Source organism: Vulpes lagopus, chromosome 24 (assembly GCF_018345385.1).
Source record: "Vulpes lagopus strain Blue_001 chromosome 24, ASM1834538v1, whole genome shotgun sequence".
Lineage (NCBI taxonomy): Eukaryota > Metazoa > Chordata > Mammalia > Carnivora > Canidae > Vulpes > Vulpes lagopus.
In genome coordinates, this window is record NC_054847.1 from 29137452 (window position 1) to 29157940 (window position 20489).

A 20489-nucleotide genomic window follows, 5' to 3' on the forward strand; every position below is an offset into this window, starting at 1 on the left:
TGGCAGAGCCACAAAATGCTCTTGCTTCAAGCCATGAGGCTCATGGGTATGAGGCAAAGACTTCATTCACCTTCTCTAGGAAGGGTCTGTGGGATCAGATCTAAGGTGCTATTTATGGATTTACATTTTTAAAAAGGCAGGAAAAATGGAGAAGTAGAAGAAGTTCAGTAAATGATAATCAAAAAAATGAAAAAAATTGTCAAGTCACAGAAAAGAAGAAGGGGAAGGAAAAGTGGGGTCCAAAAGCTAAATAAAAGTGGGGAAAGGAGTTAAAATATTATATTTATAAAGCTGCCTCTCAAGGAAGTGCAAAAATCACTTTACCTCTTTGGGCATCAAGTTTCCTCAATACTACAGGGAGGGTTACGAACGACATGATTGCTAAGGCCTCCTTCTAGTGCCAAATATCTATGCCTCAAAGCAGGTTCTAAAAATTTAGCTTCTTTAAAAAAAAAAAATTAGCTTCTTCTAAATGTAGGTCTAACCTCACTTTGGGGTATTCTCTGAAACATATCCTGTTTCTCTCAGTTGGCCCTATTCCTCGCATCCCCAAAAGGTCATCTACCTATGCCACTGGCTTACAAATAGCTCATTTGCCTTGTTTTTCACTGAGGCCAGGAAGGTGGCAGAAAGCAAGCAAGCTGGAATTGAGAGGCCCTGGCTTCTGGTCCTGGCTCTCCTGCACAGACACAGGGTGTTGCGCTCACTCTAAAGAGATGGCCCAGACGAAGTTGTCACTGAGGTTTTCTCCAGCTCTACGTATCTGCCTCTCTCTGTCAAGCTTTTGAATGAGTTCTCATCAGTTAGATGTCTCTTCGCAAGGAGAGGTCAACCACCAACTAGAAAAAAAGACTAGGTCTGCTGCATTCCAATTCTCCATCTAATCCATTCATATAAACTACAACTAAGACATCACAGTTAGAGGTCAGAAAGTGTATGACACAAAAGAAAATAGTAATGAAATACTAAAAGGCAAAGAACTTCCCAGAGAAGTGACTCACTCTGTTATAAACCAGTCTCCAGAGGAACCTGGAGGAAGAGTCACTCCTCTCAGAGACACTTATAATGAGATTTGAAAGAAGTCTGAGAGAATAGTCAACGATTGATCATACACCCCCAGTGCTCAGAGCTGCTGACCCCACACATTCATCACGTCTGATGTTCATGGCAGTCATCTCTGGCTAGTAGTGACTTAGAGCCCACTAGAGACATCCTCTGCATCCCCACCTCTAAGTTCTCCAGCTTTCCATTTCCCCCATGTCAGCCTGCAGGCCACTAAGCACCCTCCATTCCTATCAGGTGTCCTGTCAGGCAAAACTGGTTTATTCAAGGTCACGCTGGCAGCTGAGCCCAAGAGCCTGCTGCCTGTGCTGTTAACCTTGCCAAGTTGAGCTGCATCTTTTTTTTTTTTTCTTCAATCATTCCTAGAAATATCAATTCTGGAAAACTCTGTTTTCCCACAGAAGGTTTTGGCAGCCAATCCTCAGCAATTACCTCATTCTCTGCTCTGCTGCCATCTGAGACGGTGTACCAGGAAAAACTGTGCACCTGTAAGGAGAACAAATGCACTGGGGGTGAAGGATTGGATCTCCCCATCCCTCCTGACATGGTTCCCTAAGAAAGGTCTTTGTGGAGTTGTAGAATATTCTTGTTGCAAGAGGCTTGAAATTCCATCTACCCAAAAGCTATCATTTCACACACAAGGAAACGGAGACTGGGCAGAGGTATCCCTTCCACAGATTATAATTAAAATATTTCAAAGTATATAAATAAATAGATGAATGAGTGAACGAATGAATGAGTGAAGAGGAGAGGGAGAAATTCAGAAATTGAAGAAGGAGGAGAAAACACGTATTTGTGCAGCACAATATAAGGCCAGAGGAAGAAGGAGAGATAAGAGATCTCTGTCACTAAGTGTCTTAGTTTGTGTGGGCTGCCCTAACTGAATGCATTAGGCTGGGTGGCTTATAAACAACAGAAATATATTTCTCACAGTTCTGGAGGCCGAGAAGTCCAAGACCGGGTGCCATCAGATCAGGTGTGTAATGAAAACTCACTTCCCTGTTCATAAGTGACATACTTGCTGTGTCCTCACATGGCAGAAGGAGTGAGCTCTGTGGGGTCTCTTGTATAAGGGCACTAATTCCATTCGTGAGTGTTCTACTTTGATGACCTCATACTTCTCAAAGGCCCTACTTCCTAATACAATCACATTAGGGGTTAGGACTTCAAAATATGAATGTCTGGGGAGACACAAACATTCAGTCCATAATACCAAGTAAGCCTTTGGTCCACCCCTCTCCTGCACCAATCAGGTCCAAATGTAGCCAGGAGTCATCATCCTTTATTTCTGTCCAGGCAGCATCTTGTGGAAATAAGCTGTTCATGCTCTTCTGTAATACAGACAATTAATCATTAAGTGAGAGCTAGAGAGAGTCTTGGGAAGCATATGTTCACGTCCTCATGTTTTAGAGATGAGAGAGTAAGACTTGAAAAAAGTAAAATGGCTTTCTCAGAATATCCAACGACCATAGGATAGTCACAAAAAGAAAAGCAATACCGACAGACCTGGATCTACTTGTCCTTGAACAATTTCTTTTCCTACTGAATTAAGTCCAAGACATGTGCGTGCACACATGCATACCTGTGCCTCCATACCTACCGCAGGTATAAAGAGTTACTAAATATACTGCTTCAACAGCTGGGATTTTACAAGTTGACTTTTCACAAGGTGTTTATGGTTTCTTAAAATGTGTTTGGCTCTCTTTTTTCTTCTTCTGAGATTTAAAAAATTTAACATAGAACTTAAACATAAGGCTGAATTGGTCAAGATAGTTACCACAGCGTTACTTTATACTGTCAAATCCAAATCACGGGCAGTGAATTCAAGCTCGGCTTAGTGTGATGCCAAATCATCCCACTTTGGCCAACGGCATTCAAATAAGGTCATCAAAGGCCAAAGTGGCCACCCTGAGGCCCTGCTGAAGTTGCCAATGGGTGTCTATCTTTGCATCTGGTTAGAGAGAATTCCCTCTGAATTCAGTGGGAACTAAGAACTGAGGCCAGTTAGTAGAAACAAAGAACTAGGTCCTACTAGGGGATCTGGAAGTTGGTAAAGGGGTACCACTCTCATTGTTATTCACTGGGCCTTGACCCACGCTGAGTTAAAACCAGATAACTTGGCTCAGAGAATTCATGATGCATGCAACTCAGCCCATGGAATGAATGAGCTCTTCTAGGAAACGGAACACCCATTGAGAAGACTGAGGGGTGCCCTGGAAGAGTTCAAAGGGCCTGAAACACGGGCTCCATTTCCTGGAATCCCTCACTCATCTTCTTTTTTTTTTTTTTTAATTTATTTATTTGTGATAGTCACAGAGAGAGAGAGAGAGAGGCAGAGACACAGGCAGAGGGAGAAGCAGGCTCCACGCACCGGGAGCCCGATGTGGGATTCGATCCCTGGTCTCCAGGATCGCGCCCTGGGCCAAAGGCAGGCGCCAAACCGCTGCGCCACCCAGGGATCCCCTCCCTCACTCATCTTCTTCCTCTGATATCCCTCGGCTCTTCTTCAATGCAGACATTCACTGCCTGGGGTGTGCTAGAAACTGAGCTGGACACTATGCTGGGGATGTCCCTCAAGGTGTTGACAATCTGATGAGAACCAAGACTTGTACACAAAAAGCTAAAACAAATTATACAGCTAGACTAACCAGAGATCCAAATGAGTAAGTAAAGCAATGATAATTTTGGAGTTCAGAGAAGATCACTACGGTAAATTACAATAGAGTAAGAGACGTCTCTTTCGCAGAGATTTACATCCTTTTCCACATTTGATTCTTGTATTATTTAAGGCAGGTTTATGGTCTACCCTCATTATAATGAAAAAGGAGGAAGAAAGCAGAAGAATCTAGCACAAAGAATAGGAATTTGAATTCTATAGCTTGAGTTGAATACCTACCATGCGGCAGATACATTAAAAAGAGAAATGAAAGATAACACACAGTGAAGTAACTGAGCTCCACCCTAAGAGCTAAGTTCCAGTGAAAGGGCAAGTATATATGATTCGGATGGGATCCCCGGGTGGTTCCCAAGCACGCCGTAGGCAAACCTGAGCAGGTGGAGACCCAAGAGGAGAATGAGCCTTGTAATAAGGTATTATAAATTGTAGGGGCTAGAGATGTAGGCAGATGAGAGTAGACAACTAAGACTCCGAAGGGTATAAATGGCACTTGGGATGAGATATTATCTAAGAGCTGTTATCTAAGGAATTAGAGGGGTTACACAAGGATGAGAGAGATGTAAATGAAATGGGACGGGGAAGGAAGGAGATATGCTCTTTCCCAGACCAGACACCACAGTGTCAGACAAGGGCTCCATAAAATCTTCCTTTTATCTGCATTTGTTCTCCGTATGTTGGGGACATCACCTCCTTCCCAAGAGGAAAAATAGGTGCAGGAATCTGACACCAAACTGACACCAAATGAAACTTAGGAGTAAATTATCAAACAGCTTGTGCCCCAGAATTTCCCTCTGTGATCTGAAGGTAAACATGATAAACAGAGTGTCAGAGATCCTGCTCATGAAGGCCACAAGTATGAGTGTACACAGTGTACAAAATTCCAATAATTACTTATCAATAAGTTCCATTTATTCAAAATGGGATAAGAACAGAATGTAAATCTTATATTAAAACAGTATTTATTTACAAAAAAATGAAATAATTTACTTCCATGGTCAGATCTTGAAGGAAGATTTAGCAATAACAGGGCAATGAATTGTAAAGCTAACATATCATGCCTAGAAATTGTGATGGCTCAGTCCCCATGAGTCTCAATTAGCTAAAAGATTAGTCCTTCTCAACATGTATAGATCATTCATTTTTATTTAACAATAACTAACTGTATCTCTGCATTATGCAATTTATCAAAATGACTATATTCTAAGCCAAAGGATAAAAAGCAACGGTAATCTTAAAGGAGTATCTGGGTGTGGTATGTTTTCATGTTTCCTCTCACTCTTAAACCAAAATGTGTTTCTTGGAAAAGTGTGTTTTCCGGTTCAATGAGGCAAAACTTCCCACTGCCTCTTAGCCCATTGTTTGCATTGCTGGGCCCTAGAGGCAACACAGAAAAAGGAATGAGGAGGGATCTGCAGTGAGCCAGCCCTTTAGGCAAGTCCTGGCTCTGTCACTCAGTTGTTAATAATTATGGAGTTCCTATAAAGCCCTAGTTCTGGGCAAATTGCTTTACCTGTCTTGTGTCATAATAATTCTATGAGATACTTAGTATTCGTGTGCCCATTTTACAGATGAGAAAACTGAGACAGAAAATTTGCCAAGAAAAAATGCCAAGGGCACAGTAAGTGGTACAGCTAAGATTTGGTCCTATACCCTTATAGGTATAGGTATAGCTTGAGTTGAATACCTACCATGTGGCAGGTATTCCCTCTCTTGGACTTAGATTCTAGGCAACTTAAGTTTCCCTGGGCTTCAGTTTCTTCATCTGCAATACAGAGAATATACTATCTATCTTGCAGAATCAATGAAAAAATTAAATAAGATGATAACGTAAAGTGTTTAGTGTAGTTTCTGGCCCATAATAGATAGTCATTAAATAGCAGCTATTACTATATTTGATAGATGGTTGTTTTAATAATAATATTTCCCTGATAAAATGGTTACTTCTTAACATTTTCATGAATAAGAATAAACTTATTAGTAGTAGTTTTTCATTAATAGGAGAATCACAATTCCCATTAACATCTGTTACCTATGTATTTTGAGAACAAAGTCAAAAGCTTAAGAGATCACTAATTAGCATTAGATTTTAGTCAGACTGCTCCCCCCCCCAAAAAAAGCCAAAAGTATGTTAAATGAAAATTGGCCTCAACTTTCAATCATCTAAATAACCAAAAATAGTGGCCGATTTGACCCTGAAACACCATATTACTCACTAGTGATATGAGCCCCTCACACACATGAATTAGCTGGTTATTGGACTAACTTTCCTGTAAGAGACGCTATTGTTGCCTACTCAACAGCAGTTGCCAAACCCCCACACCCTGCCCCTTTTCCCTTCCTTCTTCCTTGCTTACAGAACTCAGATTTTATTCCAGGAATCCAAGGTCATAGGCTACAAAGAAGAGAGGACTCTCCCAACCTGAGGTGGTGACTCATGACTAAGCCAATGGTGGTATTTCCACTCTCCTTGCCAGTGATTGGTTTAACAATGGACTTGGGCTACGATGCTGGATAGGAAGTCTAACAGGGCAATCTAGGAAAAGGATTTAAATTTTGGAAATAAACACGCAACTGGAAATTGTACTCTTTGCACTTGTATGTGACAATTGGAACCGCAGTGGCTAGCTTGAGATATTAAGGGAAAGTAATGCTAGAAGAGGAGAAAATATGCTGAGGATGTCAGAGCAGAAGGATGGAGAGAAAATGAGTCCTTGATGAGCAAACAAAGATATTAACTAACTTTGAATGTGCCCTAAAGGAAGCCTTCCAGACTTCGTGTTGTGAACTACATAATCCACTCATGGTTTGAACCACTTTGAGTTGGGCCTTCTGTTCTCCAAAACGGAATGCATCTTTGATATCCAAAACTAGATCTTAACCAAGATCCAAAGCTAGATCTTGGCTAAGCCTAGAAAGTCCAAAATACCAGAGGTAGTCCAACATTCATTCTTAATTCTGATTCCTACCAAAGGCTTTTGGAAGAAGGTAGAAGGAGAAACAGCAAAGTAGTATTAAAACAAACAAATGGGAAGACCTGGGAACTGGGGAAAAAAAACCTCAGGTTCCGACTATTGTCCAGATACTGACTATTCCTTTCCATGCTCATTTCGCTTCTTTTGACCAGCTACTAGTCCACATCAATTTGCTTATTCTAAGTCTCCTCATAGATGTCCCCAGAATGTTGTGAGAGGACCTCAGATTCTTTTACAATCCTGTGAAAAGTTACTCCAAACTAGAAAACGGTTCTTGTTGAAATGGGCCTTCTCTCATCCTATACACAAACATCAAGGGCCACCTCCAACTGGATGTCATTGAGCTTTTACGGGACTGGAGATATGTGGAAAGTAGTGCAGTCCGATCAGAATAGGGTTGGATGTGCCCGTGAACCCACTGTCTCTGATCATGTTGAACAAAACAGCAATAGAAATTGTTTTCTGAGTGGGCACGGCCATGGAGAATGAAGTACAGGAGCTTCTTAGAGCCACTAAATGAAAAGCAGAGACTGGCAGTAACAGCTTCCTTTTATCAGGGGCAATTGGATGGTTGTCATGAACAGCTGTTCTCTTCCTCTACTGACAGGCAGTGGGATTATATCTGGGAACAAAATTCCCCGCAGTAGTTTGGGAGAATAAAAATACACTATGGAAAGGCATTATAAAAATCTTCCCTGGAGACTTTACATTGTTTTCTCATCAAACTCCCAATATGAAATGAAGATAGATATAAATATAGATATAGATAGATATAGATATAGATGATATAGATAGATATAGATATAGACACACACATAATATATAAAGAGAGAGAAATTGAGAGAAAGAGATTGATTTTACATACATGTAAAATGAAGGGGTGATACTTAAATACAGTCCTGCAGTCAAATTATTCTCCAGTGCTATTAATCTGCGATACGCTATATCCTAAGGACACATCCCACCCCCACCTCGCCAGTGATTATTGTCATCATGAATTATTCTTGCACACTGGCTCGTCAATTCCTTTCCTCACAGCCTCGGCTAAAGAACTCTCCCAGCAATTTCAACTGTACTTCTTCCTTACCACGGCATCTCATATCCTCTTTGTTTCCCTAGGTCTCCAATTTCATCCTTTCCCCTCTCTTCTTAATCCATCATTCTTTGTGAGGCACTGCCGGCTGAGCACTGCACAATAGGCCTTGTCTTACCCTATTTACCATGCCCATTAAATCTATTAGTCTCAGTACACCATCAGCTTTGAAAAGTGCCCCTTTCACAGGCCCCCCTCTTACCTGTTCTAATGACATTGTTCCCTCTCCCACTGCCCTTTGAACACTCATGTCATTAAGCTCCAATTTCACTTTGCTTTTGATAATGACAAGATGGCTGCGCTCTATAGTCTTACTCCGGAGCCTACCAGAGTACCTTTACAGCAGCAGCCACAAGAGATACCTATTGATTGCTCTTCTTGCCTCTCCTTCCCACAAGGTCCCAGGGCTGCTGTTAGTGTTTGTCCAGTTGAAGCTAGCTCACAAAGACAGTTTGAACTGATGGTTCTCATTGACACAGGAACGTGGATATTCTGAATGACTTAGAGCCCTTTCCCTCTTCCCCTTCCCTCCCAAACATTCTGGTCAGAAGTTCGGCTTCCATTCATTCCTTCAAATATATACTTAACAGAATGTATTTCTACTACTGCCAGGCTGTGGGCCAGGTGTTAGGGGGACAAGAGATCCAGCCCCTTCTGCAAGGAGATTTCCATCTGGGTAGAGGGGAGGGGCCAACCAACAAGTACAGTACAACGGGCTGATTGCTTTCTCCAGGCCAAGGAAATCCAATCACACCAGCTTCTGTTTTGTGGCTGTACTGAAAGTAAGGGGAGTGTGTGCAGAGGAGGGTCAAAGTAAAATGGACCTTGGTTCATAATCTGGTTCCGCCACAAATTTGAAGAACCTGAGGCAATCGATGCAGCTGTGACAGAGCCTCAGTCTTCAGCTCCACCCACCCAGCTATGGCACCCACCTCCCAGGGGCTACTGTGAGGATGAAATGGAACACCACCACCTGGGGAGGTGGCTAGCTTAGCACCTGACACTCCATAAATGTTGACTGGGATGCTCACACTTTTCATATTTCCCAGAAACCCCCTGATTTTCGAAGCCCAGTATCCCTCCCTGTTTCCCCCGTTGCTCTACAGCTGGTGATTTTTCTCATGAGTTTGTTTAAATAAATGTTTGAGCCAGATCGGCTTCAACTCCACCTGGGTTGAGGCAGCTCAGTTAATTTTCCACCAGCACCTTACCTCCAGAGCACATGCTACCCAGGAGACGTTAGGCACAGGCAAATTAGTTTAGAGGCTCTTCTGGGAATTTATTCATGTCATAAAGTGGAGTTGGATTTATTACCAGTGTTAGTCTTTACTCAGGGGGAGCCAAAGACCTGATCAGCAAGGGGAATGGGGGGTGTGTGGGGAGGGTGAGTCCAGGTCAGGATAAAGCCATATTAATAGACTTTCTAGTCTCTCATTTGAGCTACCTGATCAGAAAAGGCCTTAAACCCATCTCCTGCTGCATTTTATTGTGACGGAAGATCCCTCCCCCCATTTACCCCAAGGGAAGGTGCTCTCATAAAAATGCTCTTCATATATTACCTCCCTAATGACTGCACACTATCAACGGAAGGGCAGTGAAAAATGATTATTGAGCCATGTACAGACCACCCCAGCATTTTTAATTATAGATCTTACAAGAAAAATAAAACTTTTGTTTTGTTTTGTTTTGTCTGCATTCAAGATAATCTTATCAGGATTGTCAGGAAAGAATAATACTGCAGTCAAAAGAATATTCAGTGCCCCTTCAGGCACTTTTCAGAATTCAGAGTGTTGGCACATATTTAAAAAGCAAATACAGAAGAAATGCATAACTTAGAGAGCTCAGGTGCTAAATTAGCAGAGGCTGAGGAAAAGAATGAGTCAGGGAACTAGAGAAATGCTTCCCTACAATGCAACTTAGCCTTTAGCCCCAACTTTCCCAACTTTTGTCAATGCACTGAAGTCTGGTGTTGATGTTCAAATCATCTGACAACTTGTAACTCAACCGTAAGCAGTTAGACATAAGCTACAAGTGTCTATTTTTACACACCAGCAGCAATTCCCTCAGGAAAGCCAGCCTTCCTTTCTGCTCGCTCTTCTGTCATCCCGAGAACCCTTCCCTCCTATGGATGTTCCATTCTCTCGTTGGATGCCTTTAGAAAGTTGCCTTCCAGCTCCTAATTACCTCAAGCAGCTGCCTAATGCAGCTTCCAGGCACAAACCACTGTGGAGTATCCATTTTAACACTCAGCACTATCACTGACTGGTGTTGAGAGAGAGGGATTGCTTCTGTGCCTGTCAGGAAAACAACAGTTGTTGTATTCATTGGCCTCCCAGGAAACTGGGATGCCTTGCCTTTGTGCGCAGGATTTTCCCCCAGGGCCTCTGGCTGAGGAGCCATCAACGACCCAAAGAGGAATGGCTTCAGTCTGCCCTCCACTCTCCTTGGCAAGGGTTACATCATTTGCTCAAGTACCATCATCAACACATCTATATATAAACTGCCTACCGAAAACATTTTATAAGCCAAAGGCAGTTATGACAAACCCCATTAAGACAATGTTCTCTAGGTAACACAACACAGCGCCCAGCTCCCAGGCCATAGCTTCCTCACTTCAGGAATGATTCCAGTTACAAAAAGCACTCAGTAAAGACTTTGTGGATTAATTGATCCCTTGATTGGTCTAGAATCCGTCTATTAAATACTCTGAAATCTGCATTTTGATATAAGAAGTTGGAGTTTTCACAGCAATGGCATTTGCTGCCAGGGCATTAGCCTGCCCGCGTTTTATAAAAAAGGAACTATTACCTAGGCTCTTCTGTTTCTGCACAAGCAATAGGAAAGGCTGTGGAGAAGGAAGAGGAGGAGGAGGAGGAGGAAAAGGAGAAGGAGGTAGAGGAGGAGGAGAAGGAAGAGAAGGAGGGGGGGAGGAGGAGAAGGAGGAAAAGGAGGAGGAGGGAAAGGAGGAGAAGGAGGAGGAGGAGGAGGAGGAGGAGAAGGAAGGGGAAGAAGAAGAAAAACAAAAGAGAAAAAAGAGAAAAAAGAGAAAGAGAGAAAGAAAGAAAGAAAAAAGAAAGAAATTGAGACCGGAAAGGGAAGATGAAGATCTTCTTATGGGATTTGGTTTTTATTATTAAAGAAAAACAACATTTTGTCTACAGGGTTGATAGTGGCCAGGCAGTACCCGAGTGCTCCTTAATGTGAGACTTGTTAGTGTTTCACACTCACTGTTCAACCATCTCTTCCTTTCTTCTCACCAATAGTTTCAGTAAACAATCCAGGGTCAGGAGAAAGTGTTGAAAGAACTGGGTTCTTCAATGAGAATACACATGCTAAACTGGCTCCTAATTTGAGAAAATACCTCTGCTAGACGCTACCCCTTCTCCCTTAAAGCATCTGTTAGGACCAAGCTTCCAACATTGAGTTCCCCCAACAGTGAGCTCAGTTTTTGCCTAGTAATTGGGGTGACTTCCACGTTGTGACATTTTCCGGAAGAGACCCAGAGATTTTGCCCTCCCTGGGAAGTACCCATACTGCCTTGGTATCACAGAGTACATCGATTGGCTTTGAGAAAAACTGGCCAGCACTAGATTCCCTGACACTCATCTTTTGTATGAATTTCTTAGGATGATGTGAACACAAGGTCCCCAGGAGTTTGTTACAGCAGAGAGGTAGGGGGCATATCGAACACGTTGCTGTGGGATCCAAGATCGACGCCTGATGCCTCTATTTGAGACACTCAATCTTCCCAAGACTCAGGGTTCTCATCTATAATATTGAGGATGGAAAGGAGCTTGCCCCCTGCCCCCTTCAGCGCTTCTCTAAGATTCCTCACTGAGACACCACAGATGGTACGGCCAGGGAGGGAAGTGGAAAGGATAAGAAAAGGTTAAAGTGCACGTGATGCCACTGTTACCGAGCACCTTCCAGGATGTCATTTTTTTTTCCTTCATTAATCTTTCATGTGATTTTCATCAAGGGAGTGGAATGATTCATAGGGAAATAGAATTCTACACACTTTAATATGTAGCAGGAACCTAGTTACTTGAACCGAGGAGCCCAATTGTGTTTTCAAGAGGCCCCCAGTAGTAACAGAACTAGCTTTCCCTTCTGTGGGAGGATGGAATTACTCACAAATACCTCTAAGATGCATACTTTGGGTGTTCTTCCCAGAGTGCTCATGGATTTTTTTGATAGTCTTCTGCTGTGACCTATGATGTGTATCTGAGAAATACCTGTCTAGGACTAGGGCAGACTACTCCAGCCTAAGCACAAGTATGTGCTGCAGCGTTAGGTGAGGCCCCATTAGCAGTGAACCCTCCCCAAGACAGAGGACCCTGTAAAGTCAAAAGACAGGGGGAAAGGGATGGTGGTAAGAAGGAAGAAGAGAGAAGAGAGAGAGAGAAAGAGAGATATAAGAGGGAGAAGGAAATACTGGGGAGGAGGGAGAGCGGGTCATTTTGCTACTTGAAGAAAGACTAAGGAAGTGCTTCCTTATCTAAGTCTATTTTTACTTTTATTTTTTTATTTTTATTTTTTTTATTTTTACTTTTAGGTTTGTTCATTTTTCTGTCCACATGTAATCCCCTACTTTGTATCCTATCTTTTCTTCCGGTGAGGCAGGTAAACAACGCTGTGGAGTTTTCACTGCTGTGTGTGATAGATACTAAAGTTTTTCACCAATATTCCAGGTTTTCTATTAGGCCCAGAGTGAGGTTGCACTTCCTTGCCCCCTTGAGATTGTGCAGAGACATGTGATTTATTTTGCCAATGGAATGTGAGCAAAAATAATGTGTACTGCTCTAGGACAAAAACCACTAAGACGCACCTATTTTTTTTTCAGGCTTCCTTCTTCCACCAGTGAAACCACTGAATCTCCAGTCTTTGGAGGTTCCATCAACCTGGCCCCAGGTTAAGAAAACCTGGAACAGAGTTCCCAGCTGCCCACAGTGACCATGTGTTGTAAGCAAGCAATGAAAAGCTATTGTTTTGAGTCATTAAGACTTAGAGGTTCTTATTGCAACATAACCTAGCCTAACCTGACTGATGCATCGTTATTACTAGTTATGATTAGTTATGATTACTAGTTATGATTAAAATCAGTCACTACTGTTGTTTATAGTGCAATTTTGCAAAACATAAGATTTCTAACAATTTTTTTTAAAGATTCTATTTATTCATGAGAGACAGAGAGAGACAGAGAGAGAGGCAGAGACACAGGCAGAGGGAGAAGGGGTCCCCAGAGGTCCCCCTGGGCTGAAGGCGGCGCTAAACCGATGAGCCACCAGGGCTGCCTTATTTCTAACATTTAAATAAGTAATAAATAGTAAGGTTTTTCTAAGACTGGGTTCTGTTCACAAGGAGTTTTAGGATCTTTGGCTGAGTGTGGAGTTCACCACTTGCAGTTTTGTCTAAACAGACAAGGTCTGCGAGGAAATGTTGACTGAAAAATAGAGAAATACTTTTGCCATCATCATAGACATTTTCCCAGGATTACTATTAGTGAATAATTTTTATGAGTACATAATAACTGTAAACTTGTCAGAAATAGACACCAGAAAAATAAAATTATTGTCGTCATGATGATTTTATCATCCCCAATACCCTGCAGCTACGCTCCCAATGATTTTTAACACCAAATAAAATTCAGCCAGTTCAAAGCAGGCTTATAAACATAACAATCCTGTAAAGTTGAATCTGTAGAAATGACTAGATTGATCTGAAAACATTCTTTAGATGAGCATTTTTCGCTAAAGGAATTAAATATTGGAGAATATTGGAGAATGTAGACATAAATAAATGTTACCTAACCTTTCCTGAATAAAGCCTGGCATAAAAATTGGCATCGTGAATACAAAAACCTAATCTATAAAGTCACTAATTTATGACAGTGGCGTGCACAGTCTGGAAATCATGGCCTTTGTCCACACTCTCAACGAGGAACACTAAATACAAGAGAGTATCTGCACAAATTGGGGAAGAGATTAGCCACTTCAATCTCCACTCCATCTCCCATGTTCTAGAAACATCCTGGAAGAGGTAATATAATTGTAGGTCCTTAACCTAAGAAAAATCCTCTCCTAAATTTGAAGTTATGATGAATACAAAGGAGAAAGCCCAAGAACAGAAATAATTGTCATTCTTCAATGCAGATGAGTAGACAACAGAGAACCTGGATTAGAAATAGCCTGCAAAAAAGCAAAAGAACTTGACAAAGATAGATCTGAGCAGAGAAGGGAGCATTATGTTCATTTCTTTCCATGTCCAGAAGGATTGGGGGTGATGAACTAAATAGAAGTTTCCCAGACCTACATCAAACCGTATCAGTAAGCACACCCCACTTTGAACAGGCTCTGAAGTTAAGACTGCCTGGTGAAACATTAATTTCATTATAAAGTAAAATTCATATGCATTATATCTTAACAAATCACTTTTCCTTTTTTTTATAAAAAAGAATCAAAGGACTCCGTTTTTTTATCATTTTTTTACTTTTTTTTATAACTATAAATCATTTGTCTAAAAAGCAGCTGTCCTCAGAAAATTATTCTCCATTCCATCATAGCCACAACTTAAAGACTCAAAAATATCTTTAGTAAACAGGAATATATACTAATGTAAGTTACAAGGAATAAACATTAAATTAACATATAATGATCTCATTTCATTTCAATCATCGAAAATAAGCATAGGACCAACAATAAAAGAGATGGCTCAGCCTTCAACTATGCCAAACGCTGCTTAGTATTTCTCAGTCTTTCCCTGTAGAGAAATAATCTTTAAAAGGTTTCTATTTGCCATTCTCTGTATTAGATTTTTGGAAATTATAAAAGAATGCACTAAAAAACACAGTACCATCACCATGGTCTTTCTGGTTGCAAAATCCCACGACAAATGCACTGAACCTGTATGATCACAATTTAATAAGGTAATTGGGAGGTGGTATAGTTTAGCTTCCTCTCAATCCCAAATAAGAAACCCTCAGTTTATCAGAAGACCAAAGCATAGTCTTATTTAAAGCTAATTAATTCATTTTTCTGGTCAGTTTGAATAGAATCAAATATTCCTTACTATTTTAAGCCTCATTATGAAACAATTTCCTCATATTTTGTTTTTTTTTATATAGTATTTTCCTATTGCTGTAAATGCATGTGTCTTGACATAATTGGTCATTCCTTTTAAAATGCAGGGTCTTTCAGGGCTTCAAGATATTACATTCCACATCAATAGAGGTGATATAGATATAGCAAAGATTTAGGACAGCTGTTCTCAGTAGGGGTAAATGTATAAAAATCACCATGAACATTTTTCTTTTTCAAACTACATATGTCCATCCCCACTTGAGAGTCTGGAATATGTGTGGTCTAGAAAAAATCCTCTGGTGATCCTAAGGTTCGTTGCTTAGGAGATTGGGTAACTCCTTGAAATATAGCACAGAAGTGTTGTTCGTTTGTTTTTACTAAATTTGCATATTGCAATATTTTCTTCTTTCTTAAAAATTATGTGCAGGGAAAAAACTCAAATTAATTTAGAGAACTGATCCACTGAGTTTTTCGTTAAGGTCTTTCACTGCATGGCTAGCTCTGCTTGTCTGTCTATATTGGCAAATATGCCGCCTTTGTCTTTCATCAAACTGGTAACATTTGCTTAGAAAACTGAATCTGAAGAGTGGAGTATCACCACCCAACACCTCCGTCTTAGAGTTAACTGGCTTTGCTGTAGCCTGCCGGGAGGAAACAGCAGCCAATGGGCCAAGTCTAAAACACGGAAAGTGAAATGGTTCTATTAAAGAAAGCGATTACAGCATCGGGCTTTGCAAACTAGGCTAAAGCTCTAAACTGCAAAATTATCTTGATGCATGTGATTGGGAAGGACTAATTAGAAGAGAGGATGACATTTTATTTTCTAACCAGCCCTCTCTGATCTGAAGCCACGACACCCCCTCACTTGTTACCTAGCAACCCTTCTTTGTATATGTAAGGTTACTCTATTCCTGCTTTGTTATTCAATTTACTTGCCATTTTAAGTGTCCTGATTCTCTTTAGGACTATCCCACCCTGGTGCGATTGGCCTTAGGCTCTGAAATATCAGAGGGCCACCGATTAAGTGGATCCACATGTCGTTGTACAGCCCCACGCCGTCCATAGATTGGTGCTAACAAATGCTGTAGATACTTCACCTTGGTATTTGTGATCTTACCAGAGCCCTCCCTGTCTGCACCCCAGCCAACAACCCTCCGCCTAAACCAGAAATTGCTGTCATTGCTTTTATCTTGATTGAGAAAATATAAGCAGGACTGGCTCCTTTTAACTCAGTGGAAAAATGACTATCAATTTAAACATTAACTGGTGTCCAATCTAATCATGAAACTAAAAACAGAATTTGCTCCTGCACGTTGCAGTTTCTCAGAAAATCACCACCCAGCTAAACTTCACAATTCCACCTAAACCCTAGCAATATGTAAATAGGTAATCAGCCACATTTGGAAACGTATTTTTTAATCAGGTAGTTTAGATGCATAATCACCTTCAAATCAAACCACCATTAGAGGCCATTAACTCTTGAAGGAAGGAAACTCAGCTGGCAGTCAGAACTCTATCAAAGATAGAGATCCAGGCTCCACCTTCGATTTTTGTAGAGCCCTGGGCTCACACTCACTTTTCAGTTGCCTTTTTTTTTTCTCCTTAAAAGAGAATTGTGATTCTTTCTTAATGCTAGATAAGAATTAGGAGTCTTAACAAAACAATCAGGCTATAACACTTGAGTGCTTAGGAAAGGTCTATTACCTTTTTACTGTTTCTTTTTTCCCCTCAGTCACTTGAGAATTGCCTAACACCAAAAGTCTAAGTAGCTCCAGAACACCAAACCCTAGTACATGCTAAAATACAATATCTAATCTATAATGTAATGCACAAACTAATGATATAACTTGTTCAAATTAGCACAATTTTGTTCTTTCTAAAATAACTCTTGTTGGAAAAATCTGCACCCCCATTCATGACAGTACCCAAATAATTCCAAAACCTTCGCTGCAATTCTTTTGGGGTTTTATACAGAAAAGGAATTTGAAAGCATTTGTTGTCTATCTCCTACTGTGCTGGTTAGGGGATAATGGCAACAGGTGGACCTAAGTCCTAGGATATGAGACAGTGGGGTGTATGGCCTGCCAAATTTAGATAACTTAATTAAAACAGCCCCATTCACCCACTCCAAGGAAAAAAGCTGGGGGCTGTGGGAGATGGCGAGCATGGGTGACAACTGCAGATTTTCTTTTCTGGGGTCATTAGCTATGTTTGTGTATCTATAGCATAACTGTGTTATAAGCTAGCATGGTTATTTTTGCCTTTGCCTCATCACTCAGTGCAAAAGGGCAGAGGTGATTGCTTATAAATTCACACAGCTGCTGGCTGGAAGAAGGCATTTGGAAAATAATTTAGTAACATGGGCCTTTATTTCACTGAAAGAATTGTTCTTTGAGGAACATTCTCTTCCCCCACCACCCCCCACCCCAAACCAAGAGAGCACTCAGGCTCCTGCAAAACCTTCCCAGGTTAAAGCAAAGCACAATTTCCAGTTCTGGTGCCAGCAGAGGTATGCAAAGATTTTCTCAGCAGGAAGTCACTCATAGACATCACATGAATATTTAAACAATGGGAAGCCAGCAAAAGATTCTTTCACGCTGCAGGATGATAGTGACTTCTGAAATTATCACAATTATCATTCCATTATTGCAAAACAAATGACCTGATTTATTATGCTCTGCCTCTGCTCATCTCTGGATTTCTTCCTGATATATTACACAACCGGTTACTTAGGCATTCTACACAAACAGCATTTGTATCGACTACTTCATTAATATTTTGATTATTATAAATCTCAGGAACTCAATCCTCATCTGAGGCTAGAGTCAGCTCCCTCCCAGCCTTTATCCCTGAAGATGATTAGAAAATTTTACGGTAGGGTATGGTGATGCAGCCTATGGAATTCTACAAAAAAAGGTAGATGACCACATAACTCTCCCTTCATTGCAGAAACACTCTTCACATATATCCCAAGGCAGAGAAGGTCAACAGTTCTTGAATCAGCAGGAAAAGAAGCTTGCATCCAGAAAATCTAGGCAGAAATGCTATTCCCTAGCATGATTCCAGCGCATGTGTCAAAGCTCATCTTTAAAAAAAATTTAAAAATTCCTGGTTGTTTTCCCTTTAAGAGGTGAAGGTAAGAAAAAAAAAAAAAAAACAAAACCATGGAGGAATTACAACAGTTAAGTCATCAATAAAGTAGCAGAGACAATACTAAAAAGCCAGGTCTTCCAATCCTATTCTCTTTTAAATCCTTGAGCTACATTAGGCAGCTCCATGGGCCCTATTTACCGACCCAGAACAAGTTTGTTTACCCTCTTAGCAAAACTCAGCAAAGAGTAGTTACATCCCACCGGTGACACAGCGGGGCAAGATAGGAATTCAGGGACAAAAAAAAATCAAACAACACACTTGCCAAAAGCAGATCATGGCAACATGCATGTTGTAATGAGACAACTGATGAGCTCTGAGTCAAATTCCTACTTCTTCCACTGGAACATCATTACAGTTTAAAGTGCTTGAAAAAGAGCATGTCTGCAATACACTAATGACTTTAAATGGGCTCATGTGTCAGCCTGTAGGTTGAAAAGAAAACTGAAAGCATTTTTCATGTGCTGTGAAATGACTCTGCAAATGATTTTAAGCTTTACCTGTCCGGCAACTATCAGCCCTTCCCTCATCTGGGTCTAATATTTGCTCAGGAGGCACATATTACCATCTGCTCTCAAGGTGAATCTAAAATAGGTAGTCTCAGGCAAACTACCAATGAAACTTTGGATGAATTCTCCTGGCGACACCCCTCCCACTTCTTTCATTATACTTCCCTCCCCTGCCCATTGTACTCCCCCTAAAAAAAAAAAAAAAAAATCAAGAAGCAAGTGTAGAATTGCCAGGACTCCCAAAACAGCTGATCTTGTGGAACACTGTGAGGTTTCTATTACAATAAGCATATCTTGAATATTATATAAGATATTATACAAATATGAACAAGACACAGTCCCAGTCATCAAGGAAATGAGAATATTGGAGAAACATAGAAATAAAAAAGAATCAAGATAATTCAATGGAAAGAGGTCACTATATACAGTCAATTTAATATAAATTTCTTGATTGTTTATTAGAGAACTTCATTAGAACTGTATCCAGCAGACAAGAAGAAAGGAGCTGAGAGGTAATCTTATTTTGTGGTTTGGGGAGAAAAATCAGACCATCACTCAAGAGCCATTTAAATGAAGATTAGAAAGATAATAATAACTCCTAGAACTCTTCCAGCTTCAATCCCAGAAATTAACATTGAAGAAGTAGCCAGAAAAATGGAGGAAATTTGACAAGTTGGTGTGTTCTCATCTCAGTGGACCATAGCAGTTGGGGTAGGATGCTAAGAAAGTAGCTGTTTGCTCCCAGAGACATGAAGAAAGACCATGTCTTGGATACAACAAACTCTTCCTGGAACCAAGAGTTATCTGCTTTGATCTGGAGAGAAGCATGGCCTGCTATTTTATTTCTATCCTCTGCATGGGAGGGACCATCCTCATTTCACATAAATGATGCTGAGAAATATAAATTATCCATAATCCCCTCCTTCACTCAAATAGACATATTCTCACTGAAAATAATGATACCTAAGGAAAATGTGTTTATTTCCCTCTGCTTTGGGAAGGGCATACAAATATCATGAATCAACAAAAGACAAAACAGAATCTTTTGTAGGATAACAATATTGTTTTGTAAAACATTTACACTGGGCCCATTTTTCTAGCTAGCATCAAAACCTTTTTTCTATGTCCTATTTCCCTATCAGTCGTGAAGGATAAAGCCTAGAATTTTTAAGACATTTCATAGCCAAGCAAGGTAAGTAAAGAGAGAGAGAGAGAGAGAGAGAAATGCAAGAAACAATGGTAGCATTGTATACATGTGCAAGTTTAAACCTTGGAGGAAAGCATTCTGTTGCATTACAAATACCTTGAAAGATTGGTCTTGTTTCTACTATGAAAATTCTCAGTATTCTGTTATAATCTTCTATTGTCTAAATCAGACACATCTCTTACCACAAAACAAGTTGTAATTGGCCTTTGGCACCACAACTGGAATAACACAGGAGAGGTTTTGGCAGACATCATTTAATATCTTCTTCCATTATACTTTCCAGGATGTTTGTTTTATTTTATTTCCTTCAATCCAAAAGGATTTTTTTAAATTAAGGAGTAAATATGTTTTCCTGTGTTTCTTGAATTTATTTGGTCCACTTGCAAGTCATAATGATGCTAAAGGAGTATTTCTACCATTTTGAATCTAAGTCATAAGTTAGAGACCAAAGAGATAACCCTCCATTACTGTGGATTAAGGTCTCCAGCTATATAAACTCTAGTCTGAAAATGGCAGTAAATCCAAATTAACAGACATGTTTTCAAAGAGCTTGCAAAATCTAAAGTATGGTAATCATGTAGCCAAATATGTGAGAAATGCCAATGTTTGTATTGATATGGTATTATTAAGTTGACATCACATGAGTTAATTGCTCTTTACCTTATGTGTCTGTTCCATTTATTTTGAACATCCGAGGAGATATTTAAAAAGAAAAGGAAAAAAAAAGAGCCCTGGCCTCA